An 11,160-nucleotide genomic window follows, 5' to 3' on the forward strand; every position below is an offset into this window, starting at 1 on the left:
ATTCAATTACAATGATATTAGCACGTATTTTTTTATGACAGAGATAGATCATTAAGGCCATTTAGTCGTCTCGCTCTAAGTTTGCAGATTAAGCGAGGTAGTTTGGATCGCTAGTAGATTTTAAAACCGGCCAAGTGCGAGTCGGACTCGCGCATGAAGGGCAGTACCATTACGCAAAAACGGCAAAAATATCACTTTTGTTGTATGGAAGCCCCACTTAAATATATATTTTATTTTGTTTTTAGTATTTGTTGTTATAGCGGCAACAGAAATACATCATCTGTGAAAATTTCAATTGTCTAGCTATCACGGTTCATGAGATACAGCCTGGTGACAGACAGATAGACAGACAGACGAACAGACAGACAGACAGACGGACAGAGGAGTCTTAGTAATAGGGTCCCGTTTTTACCCTTTGGGTACGGAACTCTAAAAAGGGTGCTTGATGTGTGGATAATGTTTATATATGGTCATAACATAAGGTCTAAGGTAAACTTCTAAATACGAATTAATTTATTTGATTTTGCATTATTGAAAATACAAAGACGAATATACCTACATATGCTAGGTGCCACGGTATAATATTTTGTACAAAAGTAGCTCAGTATGAATAATCGATCTCGCCCTCCGTCGAAGCGCCGAATATTTGAAGAAACATTTCCTAGTTAGGTAAGTACTCTTACCTACCGAAAAACGTGCCAGCATCCATCCAACGAGTACAATGATTACGGCCATCGTCGCACACACCAGTGCACAAAACCACCAGCAACTCTCGTCGCAGCAGATCGGCCTCTCCTTATTTACTCGTATCATTACTCCTTAACTCTGTTGACAACCGAAAGTCAGTATAGAAAATGGTTAATGCAAAGGGGCTGGCAACTTTACTGTCAAAGGTTGGCATAGATGGCGCTATCATAGCTTGTCCCTTTTTCTATGAGACTATGGCTTAAAAGGCTGGCATAAAATTCCATTAAAAATAAAATTTGACACGTCTAGGGATTGACAGGGCAAGCTATGCTGGCGCCAGCCATCTGCTAAATACTTCGACCGACCAACCCCATTATGCATAGTCTAATAAAACATGGTCTTCTCTTCCCAGAGTGATACAAGCCTACGTCACAATAACATTGCCACTTTATATAGCGCTATCGCATATTATCATATAGCGCTGTCGCATGATGACGTAGGCTTGTGTCAGTCACGTGACCACGAAAAGACGGGAAGAGAGTACCAGGCGGAGTATATTATTATACCATGCCCATTATGCATGTAATGTCGCCTAAGCTGCCATCGGGCCTATAAAATCCTTCCTTCTGTTATCCTTTATCCATCAAGAACGCTTAGGTATATATGTATATTATTTATAGACTGTGAAAGCGAGGCCGTAAAATTAAAATTTGTATCATTTGTATGAAAATCGAATTTCCGCGATTATAATTTTTTTCAAATTTTTTCTATCGACAAAACCGGATTGCTTGGCTATAAAACCGAGGTTTTCAACTACATAACTAAACTAGGCTGACTAAATAGTTACTATAAGGCAGTATAATGCTATTTTAAACATTAGTAAAAAATTGAAAAGTAGGTAAATAACCGATTTAACATTAGTAAAAAATTGTAAAGTAGGTAAATAACCTATTTTATGTTTATACACAGGGCAAAAAAAATCATAACACAGTAAATAATCAGATACAATTTATATATCGGCGAGCTGAAACATAGGTAAACAAACAGAGGAAATTTTAGGACTCACCACAGTTTATTTAAAAATGCAATTTTCATGATTTTCTTATTAATTTTGATTTTAAACCACAAACATTCCAAATTTAAGTTTTGTGTCTTTGCATGCATGTAATGCATGCATGTAATGTCCCCTAAGCTGCCATCGGGCCTATAAAATCCTTCCTTCTGTTATCCTTTATCCATCAAGAACGCTTAGGTATATATGTATATTATTTATAGACTGGCAAAGCGAGGCCGTAAAATTAAAATTTGTATCATTTGTATGAGAAATCGAATTTCCGCGATTATATTTTTTTTCAAATTTTTTCTACCGACAAAACCGGATTGCTTGGCTATAAAACCGAGGTTTTCAACTACATAACTAAGCTAGGCTGACTAAATAGTTACTATAAGGCAGTATAATGCTATTTTAAACAATAGTAAAAAATTTAAAAGTAGGTAAATAACCTATTTTATGTTTATACACAGGGCAAAAAAAATCATAACACAGTAAATAATCAGATACAATTTATATATCGGCGAGCTGAAACATAGGTAAACAAACAGAGGAAATTTTAGGACTCACCACAGTTTATTTAAAAATGCAATTTTCATGATTTTCTTATTAATTTTGATTTTAAACCACAAACATTCCAAATTTAAGTTTTGTGTCTTTAATCATGGCATAGGCGAAATGGTAGCACAACGCCAGGGTCAAAATACTGCCAACCATCCTACAGAACCAAAAACAGCCTGGTTCGTAACATACCGGTCTTTCTCGGTATTCTGGTCCGACCCGTCCGACTTGTATTCTGGTGACAAAAAAAATATGTTGTTAATGCGGTTTATACCGTCCGGGGCAGAAGAATGAAATTTTTAAATTTCCTGATCGTACCACCCGTTGGATGGATACCGGGTTCCCAGCTCAATGAAGCCAAGCAAAAATAAGTAGGTACTCAGAGTCGGATTAAGAATATTTATTTGGTAGCTTAACAGTGTTTTGGAAATTCTCTACTCTTTACCTACCTATTAGGTAATGAATCTGTGTAACTATCAAGAGCAAACTCATATTGACTACTTATGTACAGTGGCGTTCAAAAGTGCATGGATATATGTCGAGCGTAACGTAATGCCTTAATCTATACATATAATAAAGCTTCTATACATACATATAATAAAGCTGAAGAGGGTCGAAAGTCTGTACATGGAAGATATTCGAAAAAAAGTTGGCTGGGGATACTTAGAATCGATAACAACACGTTCCAACAGTTTTTAGAATTTTTGTGTGTTTGTCTGTTTATCTGTTTGTCTGTTTATTTGAACGCGCATCACGTGAAAACGGCTGAACGGATTTTGATGCAAACTTTACTAATCTGTCAAGAACATCCCCGGCCAGGTTATAGGCTATAAAAATTCAACCCCTAAAAGGGGGGGTAGCTACAACACTCGATTGACTTAAGTTTGCCCCTGAATCTTATGGCGCTACTTAGGAAGGAGGGGCAAACTTTTTTCAAATATGTGCTTCCACTATAGGGGCTATTCATAAATTACGTCATTTCAAATTACGGGGGGGGGGGGGTCTGGACATCGGATGACGGTAGCATGAAGTAGGAGGAAAAGGGGTCATTTGAAGCATGATTTTTGGATGATTATAGGGGGGGGGGGGGGGGGGGTCAAAAATCGTCAAAAATCGATGACGTAATTTATGGACAGCCCCATAGAGTACCCTTGTACCCTGGTAAACTAACAGATGGCGCTGAATTTAATACGGGTTGACATGAATAAGCCACCGAGGAAGGATTTTGCCAAATTAACTCTAAGTTTCGAAGAGAGGGTACGGATATCAACAAATTGCATTGAATAATTAGGTTGATTTAATAATACAACAAAATTAAACGACAGTAAATTAATTGTCCCTCATTGCACAGTGCCATCTTTTGGCGAACTGAGTAAACATTAAGTAATCAAGAAAACTAAAAACGAGATAATTGCATAATTATTTAAAATTATAAATTTTCTCCGTCATGAATTATACCTAATCGTAATTATATCGCATCCATATCAAATCTATATTCATACGTATACAGCACTTAATAATGGCCACGAGGGTGGGTAGTTTAAAAAAAAATATTGACCTCTGTCATTTGCAGTGCCGGATTAACCCTTTTAAGCAAAATAAGCACTTGCTTAGGGCACCACGTCTAGGGGGCACCAAAACCGTAGGCAAAAAAACGCGCAGGCTGCATCAGCATTGCAGTCGTCGTGGAGTAGGTACCTACATGAAACTTTTATACGTGTACAAGTACCCATCTAATAACGAAGGGTCGTAGGGATCAAGTAAGAGAGTGAGGGTACGTAAGAACATCTCCAACGTAGGCTTTCGATTTGACCTTACGCGGAGGCCCTTAAAGTCATGGAAAAATATCTTACTTTCGGGCTTGCGGCCAGCCGATATTGTTGACATAGGTTACCGATTTTATAGCGAATTTTGCTCTCTTGCACGCCAGATTTGTCGGCCAAAAAATATTGAGAGCGCACTATTCGCCAACAAACTGTTTACAGTTTGGCGAAACTTTTGTATACCTAAACATAAATATATTTTTTGAAATAAATAAATAAAAAAATTAAATTAAAAAGCCGAAAACTAAAAGCATCCTATCAAATAGCGCTTTCGAGTGAAGCCAAAGAGCGAGCAGTAGAAGAGTCGTGATTACATGCATAGATTCGATTTCAAGCCACTTTTTTGCAGTTCGGCGTTAGGTCTTATGCGAGGCCTTCTGCCTTGCGGCAAAGTTGATCTTCTGCCTTAATTACACTTGGGCGTGGATCCCAATCCAAGCTTTCCTCTTTCGCAGCTGGGCCTTCTGCCTTGCTCACACTTCGCCAATTCAATTCACTTGGTCATTTCCAAGTTCTGCTTTCTTGCATCTTTTCACCTCTCTTGCATCAAACAACCTCGCTGAGACCATTAAATATCGAGCCCTATGCGAAGCTAGGCTGATAAAAAACTGTCCCATCCCTTCTCTGTATGAAATCCTGGATTCGCGCCTGGTTGGGACTAAAAGTAAAAATGTACAACTGTCTATCAAATTGTGTTTTTTATATCGAAAATTTTTCGCGCTCGCTTCGCTCGCGTTTTCAATAACTTTCTAAGATGTACTAAAGGTGACATTCGGGTGGCGACTGCAGCAGCATTACTCTGTTGCAACGTTACTGCTGCAGCACTGTCAATTTTCGTGATAAAATGATGTAACTGATTTCCATACTAAAAGTAAAAACGTACAACTGTCTATCAAATTGCGTTTTTTATATCGAAAAATGTTCGCGCTCGCTTCCCTCGCGTTTTCGATAACTTTCTAAGATATGATTAAGGTGACATTCGGGTGGCGACTGCAGCAGCATTATTCTGTTGCAACGTTACTGCTGCAGCATTGTCAATTTTCGTGATAAAATGATGTGACTGATTTCCATACTAAAAGTAAAAATGTACAACTGTCTATCAAATTGTGTTTTTTATATCGAAAAATGTTCGCGCTCGCTTCGCTCGCGTTTTCAATAACATTCTAAGATATGGTGACTGCAGGAGCATTACGTACTCTGTTGCAACGTTACTGCTGCGGCACTGTCAATTTTCGTGATAAAATGATGTGACTGATTTCAATTCTCAGCTGTAATGCGGCAATGAACGTCATTCAATTTACCAAAAAAATTCAATGTAATCTTGATGACCCTAGGGAGAGGGGGCACCATGGTCTAGAAATGCTTAGGGCATCAAAATATCTTAATCCGGCACTGGTCGTTTGCGGAGTCAAACGATTTGGGACTCGCATTTTATACGCATTTCCATGCCTTCCCGAAAAAAAAGGATTCATTCGCGAAAGTCTCGCAACGCATTGAGGTTACAAGGGGCACGTGGTATTCCTCAGGAGTCTGAAGAAGACCACGGTGAGTGGCGCTCTAGCCAGGCAGGCCGCTTCGCTTTCGCTCGCGCGCGTATACCTTAAGCCTCCTCCACACTCGTGCGCGAATCGCGGCGCAAAGCCGCGAACGCGAGTGTGGAGTCCTGAACGCAGACCTGCGAAATCGACTCCACACTCGCGTTCGCGGCTTCGCCCGCGATTCACGCGCATAGTCTGGAGGGGGCTCTACTGTATAGTCCGATATACACCTACTACTCTGTCGTTAAAATCACGTGTAAAATTTTAATAAGGGCGAAAAAAACTATTGATTTTGGAGTGTAGTTTTATTTAGTGGTACCTAACTGTAAAATATTTTATCTGGACTACAGTCCTCTAGCATATCCATTTGTCAACTTTACTTCAAGTTTCGCCTCCAGGGGAGAGGGAGAGAAATTAGGATTAGAAATTAGCCGCTTACTGACACAGACCGAATTCAACGCGGGCGGAGCCGCGGGCACAGCTAGTAGTTAATATGATGGTTGAAACATGTCTGTGCACTTTTTTACCAGTGTAACTATGTAGGTACCTATTATCTGTTAGACATCGCGAAAATATGTATTAGCCCCCATTCGCACGGGAGCTTTTTCAACGCGCGTTAAAAAAGCGTTTGAATGACACAAATGGATATCCATGTATGTATTCACACGAAGGCGGTTTTTAAGCGCGGCGCTTTTTTATCGAGCACTGTTCGATTTTCGGCGTTGAGCGTTGGCGTTAAATTGAATTGAGCATACGGAACTCCTTGTATCTGTTCTCACAAGCGTTAAAAAAGCGCCGGCGGCGCTGCTGTCAGTTGGCTGTCAAGTGTCAAATTTTGGTGTCAATCGTAATAGCCGTGCTGAGAAGCGTTCGAATGCATAAAGTATATCGTACCATCCGTAATAAATAAATATGTGGGAGATCGATCTCGAATTGCTAATTCTAGAAGTCTAGTCTCGACCATTAGGTACTCTATGTTAAATCTTTACGAATACGGAAATAAACTACTGAAAAATGGACCGTGTTTTTATTACTATACGAGTACGTTCAAAACACAGGGAGTACGACTCCGTCTTGTACGACAAGTGATTTTTAATATGAACATAATGAACACAAATATTAGAAACGGTAAAAAAGCGCCAACGTGGGGTTTTAACGCGACGCTTTTAAAGCTCCCGTGCGAATGGGGCCTTACTGTCTGATAGACTTCGAAGCACCACATAGTCGATGTGCCAGAGGACCTACTGCGAAAAACGAATAACTATTTTTTTAGGGTTCCGTACCCAAAGGGTAAAACGGGACCCTATTACTAAGACTCCGCTGTCCGTCCGTCCGTCCGTCCATCCGTCCGTCTGTCACAAGGCTGTATCTCGTGATCTGTGATAGCTAGACAGCTGAAATTTTCACAGATGATGTATTTCTGTTGCCGCTATAACAACAAATACAAAAAACAGAATAAAATAAAGATTTAAGTGGGGCTCCCATACAACAAACGTGATTTTTGACCGAAATTAAGCAACGTCGGGCGGGGTCAGTACTTGGATGGGTGACCGCTTTTATAGATAATGGCACAGAATAAACAATAGTACTAGGTACAGAAGACTCACTCTTTACCAAAACGCGTCTGTTACGATCAGCACAGATATGGCCGCTAGGTGGCGACAGCGCCACGCGCGGCTTATGGCAAACCCCAAAATTGGGGCCGAACGGATGTACGTTTAGCTACCTGTAGCAAAGCGACGAAATCGCGGAGTGAGCCACGCCTGATAATGGTACGGAACCCTTCGTGTGTGTGCGAGTCCGACTCGCACTTGGCCGGTTTTTTATGGAATACTTATGCAAGTAGGTACGATAGAAAGGCAGTTAACGAAATTTCGATGTTCGTTCATCACGGTTAGGCCCACTCTGAAATGGAATTACATACGTACCTACAAACCGTTCGTTTAGCCGCACGTCACGTGCCGCGCCATATATTAAGATTACATATTAGATTATTATTGCATTTTGATCGTATTTCCGCGCATTTTTTAAATTAACCTCGGTGAATATTAGTTTTGTCTACATACTAGTAACTTTTTGCTAGCCCGTTTAAAACTAAGCCAGCAATTGCCTGTTTCCTCGTTTAACCTTTTCGACCTCGACGCCGTGTCAAACACAAAAGCAATCACTCAAACGCCATGTCACCGAAGTGTCAAAACTGAAATTGAACTTTATGCATATACACGTAGGTCTATGTTGCTCTGTGGTCTACGACCGATTAATCCATCTTTGGCGTTGGACCTGCGGTGCGGATATATCGGTCATTGTCGTCCAAAAGGTTAACGCATATTCAATTATCGGTAAAACTTACTTTACTTCCCAGTTTTCATGGTCCAGCATCGGACTCATTTCTTCAGGTGACGTATTATGTTAATTACGTATTAGCCACGTGCCGTCAGCCAAGTATCTAAAAATGATGAATTTGTTCAGTTACTATAGTATAAAAAACAACGGGTTGCACTCCGGGAGTGCTGACAGAAGTGAAAACTCAATGACTAGTTCAAAATGTCTGCAGCATCCTCCTTTCTATCGAATAACTTTAGTTCCGAAATTGCTGGTCAGTGAGTTTGTTTAAAATTCGAAAATCAAATTTGTAGCGTTAATTGTTTAAAATTCGAATAGAAATTGTAAAGTTACCTTGCAGACCTCGCATCTAAATATATTTGGTCATGATATTTTGAGTTTTATTCACCAGTACTAGAGTTCACTTTTATTAGCGATTTGATCAAGATGTAGCTTTATTGAATTATATTTGAGTGATATAAATTTAGAATGTAACTGTGAGATCCTCGTATTTCAACCCGTACAAGATTAGAACCTTTTTCATGTAATGTCATTGAGTATTTATTTATTGATTTAAATGCCATTTAAATGAGTGACCATCTAAACGTTACGGTCACGTGATCGCGTTGCACGTTACGCTGTCTCGAGTTTATCATTTTTTCCCCACCTCAAAATTGCCCAGCGCCGGTAAAGAAGTTTTCACTTCAAAAAAACACAAACGAATGGACTTTTGTCTCTAAGGGCCGGTACAGACAGACTGATTCGGCCCTCAGTACCTAGCAAATATGTGAGTGCGAGAGAGACAATAAAATTAGCCTTTATGTCGGACATGCAAATACGGTCAAAGATCAAACGTCGGCAAAGTATTTACAGTAAGTAAACAAACTAGGGCTTCATCAGATGACGCGAATTATTGAGGTTACGTCAAATTCAGCCGACCGATCAAATACCGCAATGTAATGAAACTCGCATGCGAGTTCTCGCACCGTCTAAATGAGCCATTTAGTTAGAGAGAAGCTATAGACTCGAGTGAGAGCTTTAGAGGTGACTGGTGTTACCTGCGACAGTAAAATGCCGATAAAAATGAAAGGCCTCGTGTACAAGACCATCATAAGGCCGGTCCTCACTTATGGTAGCGAAATATGGCCAGTGACCCAGCGACATGTCCAAGCCATTCATGTGGCAGAGATGAAGATGCTGAGGTGGATGTCAGGCGTCTCCGGGATTAATAGGGTTCGAAACGAACACATCCGTGTTAGTCTAGGAGTGAGAGACGTCGCCGATAAGCTCCAAGAAAGTCCGCTGAGATGGTTTGGCCATATCAAGAGAAGGCCGCCTGAATACGTAGACAATAGAGCCCTTAGCTTCGCCTTACCAGGCCCAAACAGGAGGGGCAAACCAAGGCGGCGTTGGCGTAACGTCATCGCCAAAGATTTAAACGCCTGTGGGTTAGCGGAAACCGATGTCCAGGATAGAGCGAAGTGGAAGGAGAAAAGTAGGAAAGCGGACCCCGTCATAATTTCACGGGACAAACGCTACGAGGATGATGAGAAGCTATATACTCGAAGGTACTGTATGTGTAAGTACGTACCTATTTAATACACAGACCACGGTAGAAAAAGAATGAGCGCGGCGCACCCAGCCCTACATAATATAATCATGGATATGGTAGTAACATAGAGTAAAACTTACTTCTTCGAGTAATCGTACATAGGGTTATACTTTAGGTAATTTAATCCGGCCATATAAAGGAACAAATTGAAAAACAATATAAATAAAAGAACAAATATTACAAACTCGATATACCAGATCGCGCTGGTAAAAATAGCATGTTGACCAGGCATTCCAGGCAAATTCCAGGCACGGCTGAGATATCGTGTCATTTTTGACGGTTTTATTATCATCGATCATCGAGCGATTTTTTTATGCCAGTCTTTACCTATTGATAATTTCCGCATAATATAAACTTTTTTAATACGAAACTTTAAGCCCGTCACAAACGGAGCGATAACATAGGTAGAGTCTACGGCAAAGTCTACGGCATCTTACGAAATCTTTTACGTCTTTCACGTAAGTACTATTTGACAGAATCCACCTTCGAGCAACACGGAAGGGAGGCGGCATTCGCACTATTTCCCCTCTGCCGAGGTACAAGATTAGCGCGTCAATCTAATCTAGCGCGGGTAATAAAACTAGTTGCACTTGGATTTTTCACTAGACCGAGTCCAGACGCGCGCGTGAACACTGCTGCACAAAAATGCCTGTTTGCTCGGTTTTTTGTTATAAAAAGAGGTCGGGGACATCAAATTTACAAAAAGAAAGTGTTACATTTCACATGTAATATTTTTTTTTACATATCATACGTTTAATTACATTCAAACACAATTATTATATTTTAGTCTCATGTAATTGTTGGATTTATCGATTTTGCTCGCTCAGTACAAATTGCGGATCGGTCGAGCGACAAATCCGACTTCTCATCTCTCAGAATACAATAACATACTTCAACGAAAATGTGTTAGTGTGCGTGTTGTGACACTTGTCACTCGTCCGTACACAAAAAGAGATCGAGATTTGCAAGATTTGTCTTTGACGTGTGTCATTTTCTATGTATTTGTGTTGTCATTACAGATTGGATTTTGTATGTAAGTGTGTGAGAAGTGCGACTGTGTGCACCTTTCCCCCCGCGAAAAATGGCAGAAAGATTTGTACGGTGAGATATCGCTTGGGCCCCTCCCTTCCGATGTGTCGGAAGCCGGTGTTGCTCGAAGGAATCCACACACGAAGCTGTAATATATTTTGGTATTACGATATCTTATCGCAAGGCATCTTAAGTTACCTTAAGATGTTATAGGCGATATACCTCGGTATATTACGATATATTTTGGTAAGTATATTTTCGTCTCTCTCACAATGTACACTCGCGAGCAAAGAAACGGAATCACCTTGCACGTTTGGCTTATCAGCTCTACAACTTTTCCAATTTTCATGCGATCCTGAAGAAAATGGTGTCAAATGAAAGCTCATTACGCTCATTATGTACCTTGCCGGAAAACACCAAAACCTTGCTCATTTCAGGACTCAAAAAAACCGGTCAAGTGCGAGTCGTACTCGCGTCCCAAGGGTTCCATACTGCACACGTTTTCGAACGAGCGAGCAAAGCGAAGTTCTTAAGTAC

The 11,160-nt window shown here is 40.4% G+C and overlaps 1 long non-coding RNA gene across 2 annotated transcripts in view; it reads right to left on the reverse strand.

Annotated features, from left to right (window-relative positions):
- LOC134791794 (uncharacterized) overlaps positions 1-9,836 on the reverse strand; it is a 56,241-nt gene extending 46,405 nt beyond the window's left edge. Inside the window, exons 1-3 of one of the 2 annotated variants that reach the window (XR_010144317.1) lie at positions 9,675-9,836; positions 8,011-8,106; positions 688-825 (exon numbers count right to left, since the gene is read on the reverse strand). This is a non-coding gene — a long non-coding RNA (uncharacterized LOC134791794). Of the gene's footprint in view, positions 1-687; positions 826-2,339; positions 2,535-8,010; positions 8,107-9,674 lie in introns of those variants that run through there. The other variant, XR_010144318.1, reaches the window with a different exon arrangement.
- Between the last annotated feature and the right edge of the window lie 1,324 nt (positions 9,837-11,160).

The sequence above is a fragment of the Cydia splendana genome, chromosome 6 (assembly GCF_910591565.1).
Source record: "Cydia splendana chromosome 6, ilCydSple1.2, whole genome shotgun sequence".
NCBI classification, from domain to species: Eukaryota; Metazoa; Arthropoda; class Insecta; order Lepidoptera; family Tortricidae; genus Cydia; species Cydia splendana.